This window comes from Terrapene carolina, unplaced genomic scaffold (assembly GCF_002925995.2).
Source record: "Terrapene carolina triunguis isolate 2854851 unplaced genomic scaffold, T_m_triunguis-2.0 Scaffold227, whole genome shotgun sequence".
NCBI lineage: Eukaryota > Metazoa > Chordata > Testudines > Emydidae > Terrapene > Terrapene triunguis.
In genome coordinates, this window is record NW_020664578.1 from 271,296 (window position 1) to 294,986 (window position 23,691).

The window sequence follows — 23,691 nt, forward strand, 5'->3', positions numbered from 1 at the left end:
TGGTTGTCTGCAGCCGTGCGAAGGGAGCGTATCGCTCTTGTGATCTGGTAGCATTCTGCGCTCCCTTTGCACGGCTGCGGATGACTGCCCGTGGTCCGGCGTAGGCAGCCACCTGGCCAGATTCTGTTTGCAGCCTCACAGGTGTAAACCCAGAGCGAATCGATGCGGCTCTGGATTTGCACCAGTCTAAACTGCAAACTGGATCTGGCCTCCTGCGCTCTAGGCGCCTTCGAAGGCATGTTCTGCATTGCCCCGTAGGTGCAGTCTCACCCTCCGTTCTCCCCGCCGCCCGAGCACGTTGGCGGACGAGTCCCGGGGTGCGGGAGCTGTAATTATGGCCGCATAACATTCCAGCCCTAAAACTGCACGCAGTCTCGGTGCAAGCAGGTGAGCAGCTGCCGCCAGCTCCTCCAGATGCGACTGGGTCTCCGTGGGTGGGAAGGAGGCAGTGTGGTCTGGTGGTTAGAAGAAGGAGCAGGAGTTGGCCCTGCTGGGTTCTCTTCCCGTCTCTGGGGGAGCAGGACTCACCTGAGCGCCATTCCTAGCTTGGCTGCTGGATGGCAAATCACTTTCCATCTCCGCAACTCTGCCTCCTGGTCGGGGAGATGAGGATAATTCTGACCTGACGCCAGGAGCGTGGCGAGTTACTCGGACGCTTGGAGATTCTGGGATTAGAGGTCTGGTGGTTCTGACCAGGCTTGGTTTGTTGGGTGAAGTGAATTTGGGGCAGGGACTGTCACTTGCTAGGTTTGTACAGCGCCTGGCACAGTGGGGCCCAATCTTGGCTGGGACTGCTAAGGGCCACTGAAATATAAATATTTACTAATAGGAGTTTGTAAAGAAACAAAAATCCCCCCACCCCCACGCACATTTGCTTCAGAATGTGTGCCGCTAAAGAGTGTAAAACCTTCCCTCCAGGAAGCCAGCCCCACGTCTCAAACATGAATGGCTTAGCTTTGCCAAGCCTGATGGGCAAGCGGGTGCTGGCCTAGTTCTTGGCAGGCCTGGGGTCAAATCCCTCCCTTGCCACAGACTTCCTGCGTGACCCTGGGCCTAGTCTCTCTGTGCCTCAGTTTCCCATCTGTACACTGGGGACAGTAGCCCTGCCCTGCGGCATGGGGGGCGGAGGCTGTGAGGATAAGTACATCAGACTGCGGAGTGCACAGATGCTAGAGGAATGAGGGTCAGGGAGAGCAGAGATGGGTGCCGGTTAGGATGGGGAAACTGAGGCAAAGCGCCTGGCCCAGGGACACGCTGCGAAGGCGTCCTGGCTGCCCAGTTGCGGGCGCCTTCTCCGCAGTCTCGCTTTGCGGCTCCACGTTCATATACATGATTTCTGCCCTGGCTGGTGCCCGGGTCGGGCGTCGGATGGGGTGGACGCAGAGGTTCAAGTGACAGCGATGGGAGCAGCTGGTCTTCCGTTCCAAGCCTCTGCCCTGTCCTCGGGGTGAAGATCGGGCGGTGTCCCGGGGCTGCTCACTTCCCCGCTCAAGTTGTCTGGGGCTAATGAGGCGGCTTTGCCTGTCCAAGGTTTTGATCTGCAAGGAGGGCTGCTGGGAAGGGGCCGGGGTGGAAAGAGGAGAGACAGTGGTCTGGAAGTTGCAGTTGGCAGCGTGCGAGGATGGGCTGAGAGTGAGCCGGAGGGGTGGGGGTGAGCTCTCCATTGCAAACGGTGGGGAGTTTGGGAACTGACGTTATTGGGGGCGGGGAGACGGGGCTGCGTAGGAAACGGGACTTCTCTGCCCCTGCCCGTGGAAATGCCCCGTGTCTGCCCTGCGGTTAGGTTAAGCACGCTGGCCAATGCCATGCTGTTCCTCCTTGGATCTTGGATCTGGGCCAGGAGGGCATGTTATGACGGGTGTCTCTCTGGAGCGCCTGCTTGTGAATCGGAGAGGGCCCAAGCGGGGTTCTTGCTGCCAGAACGAGCGGGGGGCTGTTTAACTAGAGGACTGAGATAGGGAAGCGAGGGAGCAAATAATCCAGCCCAGGGCTGCTCTGGGTCTCTTAACCAAAGCTGCCTGTTTCAACCCCTGGCGTGGGTACAAAGCAGGCCCATTTTACAGTGTGATTCGCTTGTGCAAAGTCGTGCCGGGCTGGTGTAACACCCGTGCAAAGGGAGGGTGGAGTGGCTGTGAAAGCACTGTGATTTAGTTGCCTTTTACAGGCAGTTTGCACTGGTGTAAATGAATGCACTAAGTGCAAGGCGTTGGAGAATCGCTCCCCAGGGATTTGCAGTGGTGCACTGCGGCTAAGTGCACCACACAGTTGCTATCTGGATTAGAAGCCGGTTTTCCAGTCCATCTCTGGTCTCTATGAGGAAAGTTGCACCAGTGTAATTCAATCAGTTTTTAGATAGATTTAGTTAAATTGGTGCAAAGCCATGCTTGCATCAGCGCGCCTGTAATTTACTGATTTAAGAGGTTTTAGGTGCATCTGCATTAGGGGATTTGCACTGATTTAACTGGATGGATTTAATATAGATTTTAGTTAAACCAATACAACTTTTCTCATATAGACAAGGCCAAAGGGACCTGGTAGAAAACTCAAACGACGCCTTTCCCCCCCAAATCCTGAGATAGGCTTAAAATCATGAGTTTTAGGGGGGGGGTAATGAAATTGGGGTTCTGGTTTTTGCCTCCCTTGAATCGGGAGGGCTAGAAACATACTTCATGAACTCTCACAATTTTATCCCATGTCTCATAATATTTGGTGACACCCCTGTGCTTGGAATCACGTGACTGCGTGAGAATCCCAGCTTTTATTTTTTAAAGTAAAGTGTCTAGCTTTTGTGGTTGCCGAAAGAAGCTTGGAAATGTGTCCAGAATGCGCCATAAAAGCTCAAAATCTAGCAGGCAAATAAAAAAACCCACAAAGTGTATAATTTAAAAAAAAGTCTGGCTTAAAAAAAATCACAAATCTCACGCGTTTTGGACCCAACTCAAGATTTTTTGAATACTTGACATTGGCAATACTAAGTCTTGTAATCGCACGCCTCTGGGAACTGTGGCTTTCCGAAGAAAACATGGGAAGTGATCAAAGAATATATACGCTAATGAAAACAAAGCCTAGAGAAGGCTGGTCGGGAATGTCGGTTCTCCCCATCTCATAACACAGGAACAAGGTGGAAATTAAACGCTGACAAAAGGAAATTCTTTTTCACCCACTGTTTGATTAGCCTGTGGAACTCACCTCCACAGGAAGTCATTGAGGCCAAGAATTTAGCAGGATCCAAAAAGGGATTGGACCTTTATATGGATAACATGAATATCCAGGGTTATCGTAATGACTGACAACAAATTTAGGCAGGGACATTAAACCTCGTGCTTCAGGGTTTAAGCCAATCTCTAATAATTAGAGATCATGATTAGACCATTGTGGGGAGGAGGGGGACAGATTATCCCACATCTCTCTAATATGGGGTTCTTACACCTTCCTCTGAAGCAGCTGTGCTGGCCGCTGTCCGACACAGGATCCTGGCTAGATGGACCTGTTCCAGTCTGGCAATACTTCTGTTCCACCAAAAATTGTGAAACTTGCAACAAAATCATGAGAGCTGGCAGCACTGGGATTGTACCTGGCCTCTGATTCCACGTGTGTGTATGAAGTTGGGGCGGCAGGGTGTGTGTGTGTTGCAACACCAGATTTCACCGTAAAACCGAGTGGGGACTGCTGCCTGGTTTTTGACGGTGCGAGAGGTCTGGCTGGCGGATCAGAACCGGGAGGCGAAATGCTTGAAGTCTTAAGCTCAGCTGGTTGTATCTGGGAGGGAGTGAGGGCTGGAGGAGACCCAGCGGGGTGGGGAAGAAAGATTTTTTTTTTCTTGGTGTTTGAGCTTCTAGGAGGGAACTGCAAACAATGGAGAGTTAAGTAAATTTTGTTGATGGCCTCTTTCCAGCTTCTCAGCTGAGGAGAGGTGGGGACGTGGAGCTGGCGTTCAGGGCTATGAATAGCCGCAGCTTTCCCCAGCCAGTGAGAAAAGCATCTTGGTGACCTACTTCTCGGTGCTTTTACCTGGGAAGGGCTGGAGTTTATCTGCCCGAGTGGAACAGCCGTCTGGTATGCCCTCCCCTCCTCCCTCCCTGCTGGGGTACTTAGGCAACCTAAGCCCCTCTCTAGCCAGCGCGGCACCCTGAGCATCTCACCGGGGCGGGCACATGTGGGTTTTAACAGGGGCGCTCTCTGAGGCTTGGCCTGCCATCTGCGGGCGTCTGATTAGCGGAGCTGGCAGCAGCCCTAGCTTCCCATAGGACGTGGCTGTAGCATCGAGTGCCCATGTGAGATCCTGGCTGTGCTGCCCATGCCCCCCCCCACCTCTTAACCAGCTGCCCCCCTGCTCCAGCCGAGGGGCGCCCGCTGCACAGGCCCGGCGGGGGGCGGAGGTGGCTGTGATGTGGTGGACAGCAGGGGAAAGCTGTCCTATTGTATCCAGCCAGCTAGCCGTATGGCACCAAAAAAATAGCGTTTGGAACGCAAGTGAGCGTTGTCTCCTGTCCCAGGTCTTACGGGTGTAGGAGGGAATCGTTCGCTACTAAGCTGGAACGGTTACTCATTTATTCTCCGTCGCTTGGAGTCCTTACATTGAGATTGGGCGTCTCTTTCTCAAAGATTTGACCCGGCTTCTACAGACATCCTGGGACATGGGGGAAGGATTCTCTGGCCTCTATTGTGGGTGTGATTATTAATAGTTATTAGGTGTATTACGGTAGTGCCTAGGAGCCCGTCAGGGACCAGGCCCCCGCTGTGCTGGGCCCTGTACGTTATTGTTTATTAGGTGTATTACGGTAGTGCCTAGGCGCCCTAGTCATTCGCTAGGACCTTGTGGCGCTAGGAGCTGTACAGACACAGAACAAAAAGGCCACACTAGATGATCACAGTGGTCCCTTCTGGTCCTTTGCACTTTCTTTCACTTTGGAATAGCAATTCCTTCCCCCTTTCCCCCCTCCCCCCTGTGCGAAGGGTGCTAAATGACAAAAACAACCAGGCTGCTCAGTCATCTCGGCTCCTCTGCTAGACAGCAGCTAGCAACCAAGTTCTATCCGAGAGAGAGGATGGCCCAGTGGTTAGATCGCCCAAGTCCTAGGCAGCTCTAGATTCAATCCCCTGCTCTCTCTGACTCCCCGTGTGACTTCGGGTGCTTGGTCTCTCTGTGGCTCGGTTTCCCCCAGGCCTGTGATAATGAGGGGCCATGTAAGTGCCTAAGGGTTTCTCTACACCTGTGGCTGGCCTGTGTCCTCTGACTCGGCCATACAATTGCGGTGTAGCCATTCGGGTTTTATTACAGGGTAGACGTACCCTAAGATGGACAGAACTGTCCGCTCCCCGCCCCCTCACGCTGACCTGCGTGCTGGTCCCCCTGCCTTGCCTCAGAGCAGGTCACTGCTAGGTGCCCTGGACGTCAACCGGCAGGGCAGGCCCGCGGGCCCTTGCACAGAACCCCGTGCTAGCCACCCCTCTCTGTCCTATCGAGAGGGCTGTAGCATCAGGGCCTCCGCTGAGCTCCAGCATGTCATGGGGAGAGAGAGACGATCTCTCAGGCAGGCTGATCCAGGCCATTGATAATCAATGATGCTAATAATAATAAATAAACCTCTAGCTCTTATCTAGCCATTTTCATCGATAGATCTCGAAGCGCTTTCCACAGGAGTGCAGTATCCTTATCCCCGTCCGTAAGATGGGGAAACCGAGGCACGGAGCACGGAAGTATCCCGTGGCCTGAGCACCATAGCCCCTGGTGTGGACACGGCTAGGTTGACAGAAACATTCTTCCATCTACCAAGCCACTGCCTCTCGGAGCTCACCACAAACCCCTTCTGTCGATGCAGGAAGCGTCCATGCCGCGGCACAGCTGCTCCTCCGTATCTGTGCTGCGGTGGGGTTAGGAGTGGCCTTTGGCCCCTTCCTCTGCTGGGCCGGGGTATAGGAGCCTTCAAGTGAGCATAAGTTACACCCACGCCCCTCACGCTGTCGGGGTCCGTCTGCGCTGCGAGTGCCGTGCGGGGGAGTTCTGATCTAGCTGGCATGGGTACGAGAGCGTAGGCAGCAGGGGTTAGCAACCCCCACATGTACCCAGGCTCGCCCAGGATGAAGTGCGTGCCAGCCTGTCTTCACTACTGTTGTTGCCTGTGCTAGCTAGATTAAAGCCAGCACGGGTCTGCCTTGGCATGCTGCCGCCACGCCCTTGTGTGCAGTGTAGACCCGCCTGGCTACTCCTCCCTGGTGTTGTGTGGCGTTGAATCCTGTGCACTGCTTGGCCTGTGGGTTGATTGGAGCCCCGAAGTGGGATCCTCCCGATGGGGCGCCTTCAGATCCCGAAGTGCTTTGCCGGTTGCATTCTGGTGGTAAGCCCTTCACCCGTCACTAGAATGCAGCCACCTCTGGTGGGGAAAGGGGTAGGCGACCAGCACCGTGTACGGCGTGAGCGGTATGGGAGAGGGAACATTAGCTAAGGGCAGTCTCTTCTCCCCCCCACCCCCCCAAATGAAAAGCGCAGTGCAGTCTTTAATGTCTGATGGGATCGCTGTTTTTAAGGCATTCTCCAGCTGAAGATGAAACGTGACAGATCTCTAATCGAAGGCCCTGCTTTTGCATGGCGTGGCTAAGCAATAGGGTGACAGGGTGGTGCAGTGGGGACGGCCCTACACTGGGATCCAGGATTCCCGGGTTCTCTTCCCCACTCAATTCCTGTGTGACCTGATTTCTGTGCCTCAGTTTCCCTGTTGTTGCAGAGCCTTGGGAGGTCCGTAGGTGAACAGTCCCATAGAGCTGTGTCTGTGCTCCTGTTTCCCACTAGTGCGATCTCTGGTTTGGCTCCTCCAGCAGAGAGACAGGACTCAAGGCAGTGGCAGGTGTGCGAAGCATTGTGTCATCTCACCCTTATTAAAACCATCCTGATTTAACTGTGATGTTTGTTTATTTGATTTAGATGAAAGGTGGCGCCCGTGGCATGAATCACAAATCCCTCCCAAGTGCAGTAGCTCGATGTAACATGACCCATCTCCAGGGAGCTGGGCAGTTTAAAACTCACCTTCCCTCCTGTACTACCCATCCCCGTATTCAGATGCCTGCATGGGAAACACCTAGGGTAAAACCTGGATCCTGGAGCGTTCCAGCATGGAGGCTTCTTGCCCCTGTCAATAAAGGCAAGAATAAACCATGGTTCAGCCACAAAGCCCCCCTACAGCTCTTTCTGGGAAGAATTTACCAAAAGAAGTGGTGGCTTCTCGGTCTCCTGACTTCTTCAGAGCCGGACTGGCTTCCATGGCTCAGTGCAGGACTTGGGTGGACTTGTCTGGCCTGGGCTATGCAGGAGGTCAGTCCTTGTGATGTAAGATCTATGAATCCTGAAACGGGGATGTCCTGGTTTGCTAGTTGCAAGCTCTTAAGCTAATGTTGATACTGCTTTGAGGGTGGAGGGAACCAGCGGATAGGTGTCCTAGGGCAGACACGGCCTCTCGGTTACGGGTCATAATCTTTGACGTTACATTAGCATCTAAAAGTCCCCCGTCTAGAGGAGTGCCCCATTGTGCCGGGTGCTGCACAGACACGTAGTGAGAGACGGTCCCTGCCCCAAAGAGCTTGCACTTTGGATAGACAAAAAGTGAGAGGGGAAACTGAGTCACAGAGCGAGGCGGTGACTTGCCCACATGTCCGTGGCAGAGCTGGCAATGGAACTCCGCTTTCGTCATTCCTAGTCTGGTGCCCTGTGCATTAGGCCGCGCTGCCTTACCTGGCGGGGGTTGGGCAGATTCCTTTTCTGGGCTCTCCCTGGAGCTGGGTCAAAAAACGAAGGGTTTTCTGTGAACAAAATCATGGATTTTATTGTTTTTGGCCACTTTTTGGTCAAATTTTGAATTTTCCTTTTTTAGACTCTTACCCCCTGATTTGCAATGGTCCTTCGGCCTTGCGCTGCTCAGCCTTTGCAATGCCTAGATCACTTTCGAAAGGGATGCAAGCACCGAGGTGTCAATGGGATTTTGGCTCCCAAGGTGCCTAAATCCCTTTTGTAAATGAGCAAGAAGCTCCTCAATCAGTTTGGTGTTGCAATGCTGAGCAGAGCAGTGCCAAAATATCTTGACAAATCTGGGCCTTCGACGGGACCATCAGATCACCTACCCAGACGTCCAGGTTATCGCAGGCCGGAGAATTTCACCCACTTACCCTGTACTGGGCCCAATCACTTGCGTTTGACTAACCATCTCTTCCAGACAGGCATCTGGTCTAGACCTGAAGCTCTGAAGAGATGGAGACCCCCCCACTTCCTGTGGCGGTTTGTTCCAGTGGTTAATCACCCTTGCTGTTCAAAAAAAAAAAAAAATCTGGGCCTTATTTCGAATTGGAATTTGTCTGGCTTTAACTTGGTGCCGCTGGTTCTTGTTCTGCCTTTGTCCACTAGCTGACGGAGCCCTTCCTTCTTGGGGCAAAAATCCCCCGTGCCAAGGATAAACGCTGTAAATGCTGCAGACGTATCTAGCTCATCCCTGGACCCCAGTGCTGTTGGGCTGCGATTCTAGATGCCGGTGGGGAAAGATTTTTAACTTTTATAAATACGGGGGGGGGGGGGGGAGCACACGAATAATTAGATCCAACCCTATGGGCATTTTTTTCCCCATCCCCGGTATCCCTGAAATGCTGATGGAGCCAGGCCAGTCCCAGCTGACAGCCCCTCAAGGTCTTGTGCTGGGACAAGTGGCAGACGCTGCCCTCCCATGCGCCTCCTCGCTGGTTCTGCGTTACTACCCCGTGACACACGCTGTGATGGCCAGTGCGTGTGTAGGTGGAAGGCAGCCAGGAGGGGGGCAGGTGCTGAGATGGGAAGACGGGAGACCAGCAGGGAAATGCCAGCTGGCTGCTTTGTTTACAAACAGACCTTGCAAAAGTGATGGATTGATTTCCACCCCCTCCGCCCCCAACCCATCTGGCTTTGGTCCCGCTCTTCAGAGCAAGTTTTCTCTCTCTAGGCTCAGTGGCAGTTGCGGGTCTCTGCAGCCTCCCCTTTTCGTAGAGGTAACTGCTTCAGAGACAGCTGCGTCTGCTCTGGCTGGTCCCCAGGTCCAGATCAAGACGCAAAGGGACCATTGTGATCATCTAGTCTGACCTCCTGCATCCCACAGGCCAGAGAACCCACCCGGTGTTTTCTGCATCAAGCCCATAACCGCTGGCTGGACCAGTGCCTATGTCACAGCCAGGGCTGCAGCACCTGTATTCCCCCCTCATCGTCCAGCAAGGACACCCACTTCTAGACTCCTGGCTCCTCGGCCGTCACCCCTCTGGGCGGAGACGTGTGGCCCCCCCTGCACTGTGAGCCAGCCTGCTCGCTTTGCTTTCTCAGTGTAGACGCCACAGTGGTAAGGAGCCCTGCCCTTAGCAAGCACATTTATTTTTAAGGTGAAAGCTCTACAGAGAAACACAATAAAAGAACCCACCCGCATGTTAATAAACTTAGCAGAGATCTTCCCCCAGCTCCAGCAAGGGCTCTGGGAGGGGTCAGTCCTTCAAACCTCACCCAGGGTTTCCCTGCGGTTACAAGTTCATAACAGGTTTGGCTGCATGAATAAATCAGCCTGGTCTTTATCCAGCTGGGCTCTTTGATCTAGAGATTCCAGGAGCAGGTGATTAATAGACAACAGGTCTCTGCTCAGGGCGTAGCTTCACAAGGCTGGGTTTTTGCACGGCCGGAGAAGGGGAGGGTGCATCTGCGTTCACCTCCCCCTGGGGATTTCCACTGAACCCAAAGTTCACTCTGGTCTGGCACTGTTTCAAAGAGTTCTTTGATGCTCTTAACGCTTCCCAGGGTTTACCTTCGTTGTCTGCTCCCCAGAGACGTTCTGCACGATCCCCCAATAATACGTAATACAACAAACTCGTAGGATGCTTCAACTTAATTCAGCAAGCTTTGTCCAGGAGACCGCTGGGAACCACCGTGCGTGTCACGCGTCTCTCTTAGAAAGGGGTCCCGTCTGGAGTTCAAGCCCAAAAATCCCCCAGGGAAGTTGTTCCCATGGTGAATTCCCTCCCTGGTTAATGTTTGTGCCTTAACTCCAGTTTGAATGGATGCAGTTTGAGCTTCCCGCCATTGGGCTGGGTCTCATTTCTGCTCATCGGCTGGCTGGTCTCCTGTGTCCATATCCTTGGGCCGAGGCTGTCGTCACCTGCTCCCGTTCCCAGCAGCCTCTTGGCTGCGTGACTCTTGCCATCTCTTGGGAAAGCTCCTTGTGTCTTGAGTTGGGTTAGACCCTTATAACTACGCGTCTACACTGTGAACAAAAGCCTGTGACGCTGCGTCTCCGAGCCTGGGGCAATTGACTCAGGCTCGTGGGGCGCGGGCTACGGGGCTAAAAATAAGATCGTAGCTGTTCGGACGGGGGCTGGAGCCCGGGCTTGGAAACTGGGTGAAGGGGGAGGGCTCGGAGTTCAGTGGGAACATCTGCTTTGCTATGTTTAGCCTCGCGGTGCTAGCCCCGGCTCTGAGAGTTGCTGCCACGGGGTTTGTTTGCAGTGTAGCCGGACCCGAATAATGACAACACCTGGGCCAAGATTTTCAGAAAGAGGGAACCTAACGTTAGGCTCCTAACAGTGAAATTTTTCAAGGGCACGGCAGTGATCTAGACGCACGAGTCCCACTGACGTTCATCGCGACCTATGCTCCGAAGTCATTTCGACAAATCCCACCTCTGACTCCGTACGTAGGCTCCTAAATCAGCAGCCTGGCTTTGAAATGTAGTGAGCACCCACAGCTCTTATTGATGTCCGTGAGTCCAGCCCGCAGGAGCACGATTTAGAAGTCCAGGGTGGTCTACGTGGAGAAATTGACCAGCGTCGCTATTGCAGAATAAGCTGTTTTGTGTGTGGACACTGTTCTGCAATGAAAGGGATTTTATTCCAGGACATGTGTGCACACGGGAGAGTTATGCTGGAGTAGCTAAATTATACTCGACTAGCTGTGCTCGTCTCATTTCCCCTAACTTTCAGCTCCTGCCTCGGAAAACCTTAGCTGAGATTTTCCAAAATAAGTAGTCATTTTGGATGGCTACAAATTTTTTTGGCGGGGATGCCCAATTGGAGACGCCTTAAATGCTCAGAAAGCACCAAGCATCCATGCTCTGAAAATCCTGCTCCTTTAAAGCATCTTAAATTGGGCTCCGGACACCCCTGGCGTTTGGAAATCTTGGCCCTTCTGCAGTAATTTTTGTCTGAGCAGCGTAAACCTTTCTTTCTAGCGCTGCACTGGGCCCCGTTTGGCAGGTGACGTTCTTCGTGGCTGGAAGGGCTGGAAACTTTCTGTGGCTGCTGCTGAAGTTTGAATTCTGTAGAAATCATTGGCATGGGCCTCCCTGCTGATCGGGGAAGAAGCTACTTCCTTGCTACTGAGGAGTGGCTTGTTTTCAAGCCCTGAGTCAGTATTGTTCTCAATGTATAGACGAAGGAAGGGAGGCACGCAGTTGCCTGCCTGGCTTAAGGGCACACAGAGGCCAGTGACACCATCCCTGCCCATCCTGGCTAATAGCCATTGATGGACCTATCCTCCATGAATTTATCTAGGTCTTTTTTGAACCCTGTTATGGTCTTGGCCTTCACAACATCCTCTGGCAAGGAGTTCCACAGGTTGACTATGCATTGGGGGAAGAAATACTTCCTTTTGTTTGTTTTAAACCTGCTGCCTATTAATTTCATTGGGTGACCCCGAGTTCTTGTGTTCTGAGAAGGAGTAAATAACACTTCCGGATTTACTTTCTCCACACCCCTAGTCACTGTATAGACCTCAATCATATCTCCCCTTAGTCTTCTCTTTTCCAAGCTGAAAAGTCCCTGTCTTATTAATCTCTCCTCATATGGAACCTGTTCCATACCCCTAATCGGTTTTGTTGCCCTTTTCTTGGAGTGGGCGTGTGCGCGGGCTCACGTTAGGCGATTAGCTTGCAAGGTGAATGATTATTTTCTCCCTTCCTGCCTTAACGTCCTGGGCTACAGATTCCAGCGGGAAGCTCAAAGTGACCTATGAGGACCCACCCTTGCAACCTAAGCCTCTTCCAGTAACACCGCATCTGTAACTGGGATTTTCCTGGTCCATGAGGGCAGGATAAGAATCCAGCTCATTTTTGCCAGGGCTAACGAGGAATAATAATTAGCAGTGGGCGGCTCTGCAGCAGGGCGGTGAAGATCTGTCAGGTGGGAGGAGCTTTTATCTCCTATTCACCCAGCCTGGTTTTTGTAACCACTAGATCTTGGGGCAGGGGGACCAGATGGGGGCTGGGATGCTATCCACAGTGCAGCGCCTTGTTTGCCCCATACTGCCTCTTGCGGTGAGGATGCCCGCCGCTGGCAAAGGCTCCGCATGGGTTCTGCCAACACTGCCCGTCAGCAGCAGCAAGCCCTATCTAGGGGCCGTAAAGTGGGCATCAGTTACAGGGGCACTCACCTTTAGGCCCCTTGACGGTTTAAAGGGGACTCAATGCCAATGAGATTCAGAGCCCCTAATATTGACCTCCCCTTTAAATGCAACGAATGACCAGGAAGCAGTGGGGATCCTCGCCTGCTCCCCATTTTTCTCAGTCAGTGGCTAACATCTAAACTAGCAGGGGTCAGCCTTTGAATCGTGACTTCAGTGGGGGTGGGAGAGATCAGGGATGGGGAGGGGTTCTCCCCTCTCTCGCCAGAGCAGATCCGCTCGCTTGCTTCCCCTGAGCTATGCCACAAGCCGCTGGCCGGGTTTCCTGCTGGCGCTGGGCCTGGCCCAAAGGAGCAGGGGGGGGGGATTGCATGTGGCCGAGCCAGCACATTGGGTGTTGGGGCGTGAGAGCAGCTGCAAACTCCCAACCCCAACAGGCAATCGAGTCCCTTAACTCCGGTGCTAATCTGCTGGAGGGTTCATGTGGCCTGGCTGTGAACCAGAGCCGTGAAAGAGGCCTGCGGTTCGCTTGCTGCAGACCCATGTTCACCTCTCCGTCTGGCACTTGGCAGGGTGTTTATCTTGCTGCCTGTTCCTGCAAAATGCAGCTCAGCGTGCGTCATGGGCAAGCTGCAGGGAGGGGGTCGTTAAGTGGCTTTGAGGTTAAGACGCTGGCCGGGGATGGGGAAGATCTGCACTCAGTTCCCAGCTGGGATGCTGCTTCTCTGCAATATCTCTGCTTCATTTCCTCATCAGTACACGTGGGATAATGATCCTGGCTTGCCCGTTTCACTGGTAAGCTCTTCGGGGCAGGCACTGTCTCAGCCTATGTATGTGGCGCGCCCAGTGGTCTCATCTCAGTGAGGGCGTCTGGGCACCAGCAGAACAGAAATAACTTCTTTGAACCTGGTGTCGTCCAAGTCCCTCTTTCCGGGTGTTCTTTTGAACTGTAGCAGCGTGATGTGGAAGTTAGTGGGTTTGCTTTGGCCGGGTCCTTGCCCTTTGTGTTTCTCAGTTCGAATGAACCTGAAATTCAAAGCAAAACTTTGGCCCATCCCTAGCACTTCTCTCATGCTTTTCATCCATAGATCTCCAGGCATGTTACAAAGGCGGTTGCTATCATTATCCTCATTTTACAGGTGGGGAAACTGAGGCATGGGGCGGTGACGTGACTTGCCCAAGGTCACCAAAGAGGCCAGTGGCGGAGCCAGGAATGGAACCCCAGAGTCCTCCGTGCACTATCATTAGGCATCACTGTCTCCCCAAGACTAGGTGTGGGCCCAGCTCTGGCAAACATGGGCTGCATTTCAAGTATTTAAACTGGATTTGGGGTTGGGGTTGTGCAGCTGCAGGGTCTGGATTGAAACGCTTGCGGCCGAGGAGGTTTTGGGAGAACTGTCTTGAGAACTAACAAGCTCTCACCAGTTCTGGGTACCAGACTTCAGGAAAGTCTGGGGACAAACTGGAGAGAGTCCAGAGGAGAGCAACAAAAAATGGTCAGAGGTTTAGAAAACCGGACCTAGGAGGAAAAGTTTAAAAAATCTGGGCAGGTTTAGAGTTGAGAAAAGAAGACTGAGCGGGGACCTGCTAAGCCTTCAAATGTGTTATACAGGGAATAGGGATCGATGGTTCTCCGTGGCCACTGGAGGTAGGACAAGAAGCAATGGGCTTAATCCGCAGCAAGGGAGGTGTAGGTGAGATATTAGGGAAAACTTTCAAACTCTCAGGGTAGCTAAACTCTGGAACAAGCTGCCAAGGGAAGTTGTGGCATCTCCATCACTGGTTTTAAAGAACCAGTTAGACCATCCCTGATGGGTGTTTGTCCAGGTTTACTTGGCCCGGCCTCAGGGCCGGGGGGGCTGGACTCAAGGTCCCATCCGGCCCTATGTTGCTATGATTTTATACTGCCATCCACTTCCCCTGATCTTACAGGGGTGGGGATTAGAGCTGGGTAGGACATTTTACCCGGTGTCTATCGTATGTGGGTCGGGGGAGCTGGAATAACTCCACTGGCGAAAGCATTGTCCGCAAGAGGAGCGGTTACTGGCCTAGGCTATCGGTATAACTGTGCCCGTGAGGCCTGGTTCTCCTTGCTGTGTGGGAATAGCGACCCCAGGATAAGCGTCTTTATAGAATCGGATTCCGGGCTTGTCACTCGGATGGCTCGACTGTCTGCTGAGTCCGTGTGAAATGATGGAAGCCGCCTGAGAGCGCGTTTTGTTCCGACTGGCCCCAGGTTGAATCTCGTGGGGGTTCCCTGGCTGTTACCACCCCGGTTTGGACGTTATCAGCCATATTTTGGCTTTTTTAGACACTCGATGAATTGCACCCGTACGCCAGGTTGGCACTCGTTTCGTGGTAAAGGGCTTGTACGGCTCGACAGGTACCAGCGGAGTTAGGTGCAACCTCTGTGGGGAGGAAAGGCCTTTGATGATGGCTAGGGCTGGTTGGAAAAGGGTGCATGTTTCTGCCAAATAAATACAGAAAGAGAAAGATATCCTTGGTTTTGTTTTTCATCCCTTGTCTTTATCCCCCCCCCCCCCCCCCCCCCCCACTTCCCCACGGAAGCTCTCCCCTAAAAGAGGAGAAATGAAACCTTTTTGTTTAGTTTCCGACCTAGCCAACGTGTTTCATTTTGAGGATACGTTTTGACAACCACAAACGAGTTCAGGTTGGTGGGAAGACACGTTTTGACCTGCTCTCATGGTGGCTGGCTCAGGGGCTGCTGATGGGGCTGGCAGGAGCTGAGGAAGAGGCCTGTCATTTCGGGCACCTAACCTGCCACCTAGTGCCTCTTTTATTTACTTTTATGGCGCCCGCTCCAGTCCCGCGGGAGCCCGTTGCCCAGGTGTGGGGTTGGACGTCCAGCATTAGCGGTCGGTTCTGCAAAACCCTTGGAAGGCAGCTGGTGTTTCTTAAACAGCGTGGGACAGTTTGCGGACTCTGAGCTTAACGAGTCTGGCAGGCTCATTAGGACAGAGGGAGCTGGGGGGGCTCAGGGCATTGGTATCGGGGCGTCGGTGGAGCCTTTTGCCTCTACGCCTGACTGCCCGTTCCTTGAATATCTTCCCATCATCAGCTGGTGGTTTGGTGGCTTACCTGCAATGAGTTTGCTGGGTCTCAGCCCAAGCGCTGGTGGACATTGGAGCTGGGCAGGGCTAAAGCAGTGTTTGTATGACAGGGGAAGTTCTGTGGATCCATGCTCGGTCTCCAGGGTTCCTGGGCCGGGCTGGGGTACCCCGGTGTCGTATTGGCTGCAGGAGGGCCTTCGTCTGCTGATTTGCTTTCTCTCTGGGTTTCCTGCAGCTTCCCGGTGGGACCCCGGAGCAGAAGCCCAGTGCCTGAGCTGCTCCAGATGTGGAGTCCCGCAGCCGGCCGGACCAAGCGGGATCGGCATCTGCCCACCGGTTTCTGTCACGGGATCGGGATGCACCGGCGTCTCGGCGACTGATCAGACGGGGGGGACAGGACCCTTCTCTGTCGCGGTGCCCACCCCCCTCCCACTGCGCCACTGTGTCGGTGAGTTCCCTCCACGCGGGCGGGGCAGGGCTCCTGGGTTCAGAAGGCGGGTGGCCTTCCCCTTCCTCGGCTCTGGCGCGTCTCCCCTGGCTCCTTCTTTAAAGGGAGCTGCAACTGGTCCCTACCCAGGGTTTGTCTTTAACTCCCAGCTGGGCGAGTGTCACTGATGGTCGTGGTGACATCTCAGCTGGGAGCCATGGGGAGGGGGATGGGGCTCAGTTTGCACTGGCGTGTGGGGGTGAAAATCTAGGGGGCATGTCAGAGGGTATGTCCATGTGCAGACGTGCCTGGGGAGGCGTGCAAAGGCGGGGGGTGGAGGTGGTGGCGGGGTGAGAGTGGGTGTGCGAATGGGGGAATCCGTGTGCATGCGTGTGAATCCATGTGCAGGCATGCACTAAGGGTGGGGCGTGCAGGTGGGGCTATGACAAGGTTAGTGCAAGGGAGTGGATGTGCGAGTGTGGGTCCCGGGGCATGGGGGGATGCCTGCAGGATGCATGGGGGGATGCACGGGTGAGTCTGGGTGTAGGTCTGCGTGCCTGTGTGAGCGGGGGGTGCACATGTGAGAGGATGCATTCACGTGTGCAGTTGCACATGCGTGTGGCTCAGGGGGGCTGCGTGCAAGGGGGCATGCGCAGGCCTGGCGCTGTTGTCAGGGAGTGCGGGGGGCTGTCTCGCTGCAGGCCCCGCTGGCGTTGGGAACAGACAGCAGGGAACACGGCCCCGGTGTAAATCTACTGGCGCTAGTCAATAGGCCGGTGACGCAGGCGTCCCCTGCGTGGGGAGGGCTGCTTCTCCGCCGGCCTCGGCCCTGCGCCCCTATTGTTCCCTGCAGAAATCCGATTCCTCCTTTCAGACAAAGCCCCAAAAGGGGGACATGGGGGGAGGGGGTCAGGCCCTCCCTCTTTCTGCTTGTGTTTCCTCCCCCTCCTTCCCCCACCGCTTGGGACACCAAGCTCCCCGGCCTCCATGCCATCTCCTAGACAACCGGGGTGGGGGGGCTTTTGTTTCCATAGTGATAAATGTGAGAGAATCCAGCATCTGGGACAAAAGACTCCCCCCGTCCCCCCCAGCCCATCTCCCCTCCCCAAAGCAGAGGAGCCTTGGGAGAGGCCAAAAGACATTTTGGGTTTTATTTGACTGAAATGGCATTTCCTTGGTAACTCGTCTCTCTGTGCCCTGCTGCCCTGAGCCCGGTTTCTCTCTTACCCACCGCCGCAGGAAAACTGGGTTCGTGGGGGTGGGGGAAGCTGTGGTAGGGTATCGCCTACCCCAGAATTGAAGGAGGATTTTTGTGGGGGACGAAGTTGGGGTCTGAATAGTGGGGGGCAGGGCTGGGGGGTCTGATTACTGCTTACCCTGAATGGGGGAGAGGTCTGGGGTTGGATTTAGGGTCTGAAATCTGCCATGACACCCTCTCCCTGCTCGAATCAAGCAACTGCCCTTGGTGTGCAGGGTTTCAATCCAGCGATGCTCACTCACGTGGGGCAAGCAAGCCTGTCAGCCGCCGGGGGGCTCTCTGGGGGCCCGAGAGCTCGTCTCTGGGGAGGATTTGTGAGGAATAATTTGACTGGATTTTGCAACAACTTCGGGCCGGGCAGTTCTTTATCACCTTGAATGGCTCCAGGTCCTGACTCAGACACCCTCTTGCAGTGGGGCTGTCCTCTCCCATCCGTGCCACCCCCCCCACACACACATCTTCCCGGGTGGAGATCCCCTCGCTGTTTCTGCCTCCCCTCCTCAAAACCACCCTCTATGCCCCATTAAACCTCAAGGATACGAACACGGACAAGCCAAGCTGGGGGTCCCCCACCCCACGTTTCCACCCTTCTTGCTCCCGTGTACGTTGAGGCCGCTTGGCTGGCTGATTTCCCCACCATCGCCACCCCTTTGGCCTTAAACTCAGGCCTGGGCCGGGATCTTACATAAACTGGAAATCCAGGAGTAGCAGAGAACTTCTGCTAACACCTGGTCTTGTTCCTTCTGCAGGCTGATAGCGTTCTGTCATGCCTTTGCATGCAGATCCAAATCCGCATGAGCCAGGACTCCTGGGTTCGGGGCTCAGCTTGTGGGGAGGAGAGAGTGGGACAGAAAGGGTGTAAGCAGGGAACAGGACCTCGGGACTCGTCGGTTGCATGCCTGGCTCCGAGAGCAGAGTTTGGTCTGGAGCAGGGGTACACCGAGGTCTTCCAGAGGGTGCATCAACTTCTCTAGATATTTGCTGAGTTTTAAAACAAGCGACATTAAAAAGCAGTAGCAACATCAGTACAAACTAAAATGTCATACAGACAATGACTCGTTTAGACTGCTCTATGTGCTATGCATTGAAATGTAAGTACAGGCTTTATATCCCAATTGATTTACGTGCTAATTAGATGGTAAAAAGGAGAAAGTCAGCAATTGTTCAGTCACAGTGAGCTGTGACACTTCTGTCATTTTAGGGCTGATTTTGTAAGCAAGTCGTTTTTAAGTGAGGTGAAACCTGGGGGTACACAAGACCAATCAGACTCCTGAAAGGGGGACAGTCGTCTGGAAAGGTTGAGAGCCACTGGCCTAGAGTTCAGAACAGGGTAAGTGGTAGATAATCCTGGTCTCCAACAGCCAGGAATGGAACCCCGGAGTCCTGGCTCTTGGGGTCCTGGCTCTGGCCTAGGCACCTCACTCCTGTCGATTTTGCTTTTGGAAATTCCTATCTGCATCTTTTGGCACCTAAATACCTTTAAAACTCTGGCCCTAAACATCTTGGCCATAGTCACCTAGGGAGTTAGCCTGGGACATGGGGAACCACCCTCCTTCTCCAGGAAGGAGGCACTGGTTTACCTAGATCAGTTTGGAGTCACTCCTTAGCTGAGACCAGTGTGGCTTCCCCATGCAGTGCAACACAGCTGGAGTAGCTGGGATCTGACCTACACGCAGAGTTTAGATTTGAGTTTTGGAGGAGACCTCAGGGACTGAAACTCAAGGCGGCAATCGCACCCCCAAAGGAGTAAGTAACCCCGCTGTGCCAGGGAGAACACCCCCCACTACATCAGATGTTGGTTCCCCAGGTCGGGTGGGGTGGATCTGTTTCTTTGCCAGCACCTTATGACATGTCAAGCCACCCTTCTAACTAACTTGGGAAGAGCTTTGAGATCCTCAGGCAGCGGGAGCTGTAAGCGCGAAGGGCCATTGCCTCTGCAGCCTGGTGCTCTGATGACGCCGTGGTAACTTTTTTCACACCCCTCTCGGTGCTCATCAAACCGTCTGTGGGTGCAAGGTCAGATTACCTCGTCAGGGTGGGTGGGGGAGGTTTCCGCAGCATGTGGTGAAAGTCACAGTGCTGATTTGCCCTCCCTTCCTAGCTGCAGGGGGGAGCGTGGTCTGCGACACCCCGCCCTCCTGAAGAACGAGGGGTGTGCGGGTGTTTGGTGCAAGCAGCTGGCTGGATCATGTGATCCAGACCTGGAGGCCTGGCATCGTAACTGTGTAATTAAAAAGCAGTCGAGAGTCATGCAAGCACATTCACTGCACTGCACAGGCAGCTTGGGGTGGGGTCCCCGCAGCTTTCCACTTCCCCTTCCCCCGTGGCCAGGACTTCGTCACCCCCTTCACCTCAGCTGCGTGACTCCCCCACACTGGCTTTGCCTGTGCTCCCCACCCTTTTAGCAGGCTAACATGGCACTCACTGTGGATGGAAGGGTTGTGACTAGCCCCCCCTGGTGTTAGGTCCTAGTCTCAGCCATAGGGGACGGAGACGGTTCCTTTAGTGATAATCCCTACCTTTCATAGAGCACTTTTCATCAGTAGCTCGCCACGTGCTCTAACAAAGGAGGTGTCATTAGCTCTGTTCTTACAGCTGGGGAAACTGAGGCACGGGGCAAGGAAGGGCCATGTCCAAGGTCACCCAGCAGGCCCGTGGCAGAGCCGGGAATAGAAACAAGATCTCCGGAGTCCTAGCCCAGTGCTCTGTCCACCAATCTGCCTCTTAAAGGACCCGGAAGCCTCTCTGCAAAGGTCCATCTTTGGCCTATTCCCTAGGCAGAGGGGTAGCACCCACCCTTAGGGGGTCCATTCTCTTTTGCAGTGTTCACCGTTATTCCTGGGAGGGGGCTCCTGGATGCACACACAGTTCCCACTGGGCTAGTATTATCCAGGGCATGTCGCAAGACCCTTTTCTCCAAAGTGCAGTTGTAGTGGTGGGAGAAATGATGTGAAATTGACGCGGGCGGTGGGGTTTGTTGGCTCTGTTCAGGAAGGTTCCAGGCCTGAAAAGCTCAGTTAGCAAATCAAAGGCCGTTTTTCTTTTCTAGTAGGTTTGGAGGCAGCGTAACCGATTGGCTAGTGCGCCAGGAGACCTGGCGTGCTGGTCCCGGCTCTGGAGAGATCGCTGGCTCGGTTTCCCTCGCTTGCGCCCTTTGTCTTGGCTGTTCAGAGGGCGAGATCTTCAGGGCAAGGATCGTATTGCGCTATGTCTCTGCGCAGTGCCTGGCTCGGTGGGGCCTCGTGACAGAGCTGGAATTCAGCCCCACCGTCACGGCAACTCCAGTGCGTTACTCTAGAGTGGACCTCATTAAGCAGAGCTGTGCCTACTTGATGGATTGGGGTGATCAGGGGAGAGCAAAGAGACTAATTAGCCCCTGAGGCAGAGGGTAGAAAAGACCCAGAAGGAAGCGCGTAGGAGCGAGAGAGGGAAGATACCTTCCCTCTGGCCACGGGAGCTAAGGGGTGTACGTCACCGTAGCTACGGGCTGCACGAGGCTGTAAAGGCGACGGGGAGAAGGCTGTGAAACAAACCACGTGCGGGGCTTACCACAAGAAGGTCCCCGAGCTGTTTGTAACTTGGAAAGAGACAGGGGCAGGACCCCACCCTCTTAATTGGCCTGACGAGGAGCACCTGGACGGGAACGCTCAGCCCAGGTTCATTTTATGGGCCAGCCGCCCAGTTATCGGCCTCAGTCGCAGCCGGGGCCTCTAGGTGCTTCTGTAACACAACTCATTCTTTTTACACCCTCCTAGCATCCTTGTCCTGCTCTAGCGCCTTCCAGCCGAAGCTTGCAGAGTGCTTTGCAAACGTGTGCTGGAGTGTCCTGTGATGAGGAGGCTCCCAGCTCCCCTAATGATTGACCCACCCTCCTCTGAAGGGCTACAGACACCATCAGAAAGCAAGCAGGCAGGAATCAAACGCCCGAGAGGCTCCGTAAATGGGCTAGGAACTCGGGGGGAGGAAATACTGAAAGAGGAGACAAAATGTGTTGTATTCTCTTTTGGCTCTGTGTGTTCTCTCGGCAGATTGTAGCCTCTCTGGGGAAGAGAGACCCCTGTCTCTGTCTGTGTTCTCAGTGCCTAGCACAATTTGGGAGCTATATAACTTTTTCCCCCAAAAGCAATTTACTGCTCCCCAATCCAGTCTAGTACTGGGGTGTGTGTGTGTGTGTGTGTGTGTGTGTGTGTAATAATAATTACATTAGCCCGTGTGGATATAAATAACTTTAATTGGAATCATTGGGTTGCTAACGTTTTCGATGGTCTGGCAGCAGTACGTACAGGAGCAGCAGGGTGGTTGCTATCAAACTGGGGGTTGATTTCTGCCCGTTTTCCTTCCTTACAGCTGGTGGTTCATTTCCCAGCCTGCCAGTCACTGGTTTGTCCTGGTGGTTTCTCCTGCCCAAACCCCTCGTGTCAACTGTGGGCAACGTTTTCAAAAGTGGCAGCTGATTTGGGGGGCGTTTTTCTGAAGCAGCTGGGGTGTGATTTTTTCAGAGGGGCTGAGCCCTACTTGAGTTTGGCTGGCAACCTACAACTGGTTCCAGTCTGCCCTGATACCATTTGTTAGGACCCGTTCCTTATGTTATCCACTGAATGGGCCATCCTGCGTCTAAAAATGGTGCTTAAATTCCTTTGTTTAGTTACTGTTAAATCCTCAGATTGTTAGTTCAGAAAGAATTCTTTTTAAATCTAGGGCCAGATTCCCAGCTGCTGTGAATGGATTTCACTGGAGTGAGACCAGTGAATGATCTAGCAGCTAGCTCACTGACTGATCTCACTCCAGTGAAATCAATTGATCTCAGATTCTAGCCTCTAATTGTTATTCTCCTACACTCCCGATGCTGCACTCCGCTTGGAAGGGCGGCATGCTAGTTTGGTCACTTTCATTCGTAACAGCCATTCTGCTGTGTTAATTCCTGGATGTGCTTTTCAGACATTTTAACTTGCACCACCAGATTTGAACTCCAGATCTTTCCCCCGTAGAGATGAGTAGCCTATCGCTATGCTACCAGGCCAATAGCACAGAGAGCCTTTATTAGAGTTTATTCTATATTAATATGGTTTTGTTACACCCCTCCCTTCCCCTCCTCTTCCCCCCACACTTTAAAAAAATATATCTGAATTTGATGCCTAACCCATTTCATCCCCGTTTTCTCCAGCCTGGGCTAGCTCTGAATCTCAAGGCATTTCGCAGACTCTGATAATGGAAGCGTCATCTCAGCCCCGTGAAGCTGATCTGTGTAATTTCTCCCCCATCTCCTCCCATTTTACACATGAGGAAACGGAGGCCACGGTGGTGACGCGGCCTGTCCAGCTTCTCACACACAGTCAGTGGCAGAGCCCAGGTCTTCTGATTCCCACGCCTCTGTGCTTTGACCACTAGACCACACTCCCCTTCCCAAGGCAGGAACAGACCCCACAAGTCCTGGTTCTCAAAAGGACTTGAAAGTGAATCTAACTCATTTCTACCCCTTTTAAGGCTTCTTCCCACTGCAAGGGTGGGCCAGGGGTTTGGGTTCTCCTCTGCGATTTGGGAGACCTGCGTGTAGTTCCCTGCACTGCCACAGACTCAGTTGAGCCAGTCCCTTCGCCTTTCTGTGCTGCAGTTCCCTGGCCGTGAGCTTTTGGGGGCGGGATCGTGTTTCTGGTCCATGGCTGCGGTTACTAGGCACTACCACAACATGAAGAATAGTGGTACTAGGGTTGAACAGCCTACAAATAAGGGCCCAAACTGCATTTCCCCTGCGCCATTCCCAGTGACTTAAATGTGAATTCCACGCTCTGGACCTCTTGCGGGATCGGGCCCAGGAGATTTTCCCATGGTTCTTTGCAGAAGCCAAAACTCCGGCATTGACTTTCTGGATCTGAGGTTCCGTGTCTGTGCCGTGTCTTGTTCTAACAGCGCCTTGCCGCTTTGAGATGGGTCTGAAGCGCTGCCCTTGTTGAGTACATTATTTGTAGGTTGGTCCCTGCCCTGGGCGCTCTCCTGGCAATTAAAATAACAATCAGGATATTAATTAAAACATAAATTACACGAAACCAGTGCGTGAAAAAGCTCCTCTTTCAGTGTCGTTTAAAAAGGGAGCAGAGAGCTCAGAGTTCGAGCTGATGCTAAAAGAGAAAATGCCCTGAGAGAAATAGCCCGAACAAGCGTAACATGTTAATGCCAGTTATTGCTAGGAGTTAGTAGGATCAGAGCCTGATTCTCATTTTCACTCCCTTTGAGGCCCCTTTGCCCTGCCAAAATAGTGTAAAGGGGCCTTAGTGGAAGGGAGAATCAGACCCTGCCATAGTTTTCTTGACAATAACAGATTATTTTAGCTGCTAAGATTGCGTTATCAATGATTACCTGTATTACGGAGCACCCAGAGCCGCACTGCGCCAGGCGCTGCACTGACACATAGTGAGAGCTAGATGGGGGAGACCGAGTGATTTGACCAGGGTCACACTGGGACCAGTGAGAGAGCTGGGGATAGAACCCAACTCTCCTAGGTCCCAACCCAGTGACTTAAAAATGCCTCTTGATAAGGGCATGCTTTTCTACT

The 23,691-nt window shown here is 53.6% G+C and overlaps 1 protein-coding gene across 3 annotated transcripts in view; it reads left to right on the forward strand.

Moving 5' to 3' along the window:
- The window catches only part of VANGL2 (VANGL planar cell polarity protein 2), a 38,520-nt gene that overhangs the window by 3,425 nt on the left and 11,404 nt on the right, over positions 1-23,691 (forward strand). For 2 of the 3 annotated variants that reach the window (XM_024205577.3, XM_024205578.3), the window contains exon 2: positions 15,692-15,904. The exons of the other annotated variant lie outside the window; for it this stretch is intronic. The gene's annotated coding sequence lies outside the window, so the exon portion shown is untranslated. The remainder of the gene's footprint in view (positions 1-15,691; positions 15,905-23,691) is intronic. 3 annotated transcript variants of the gene reach the window in all.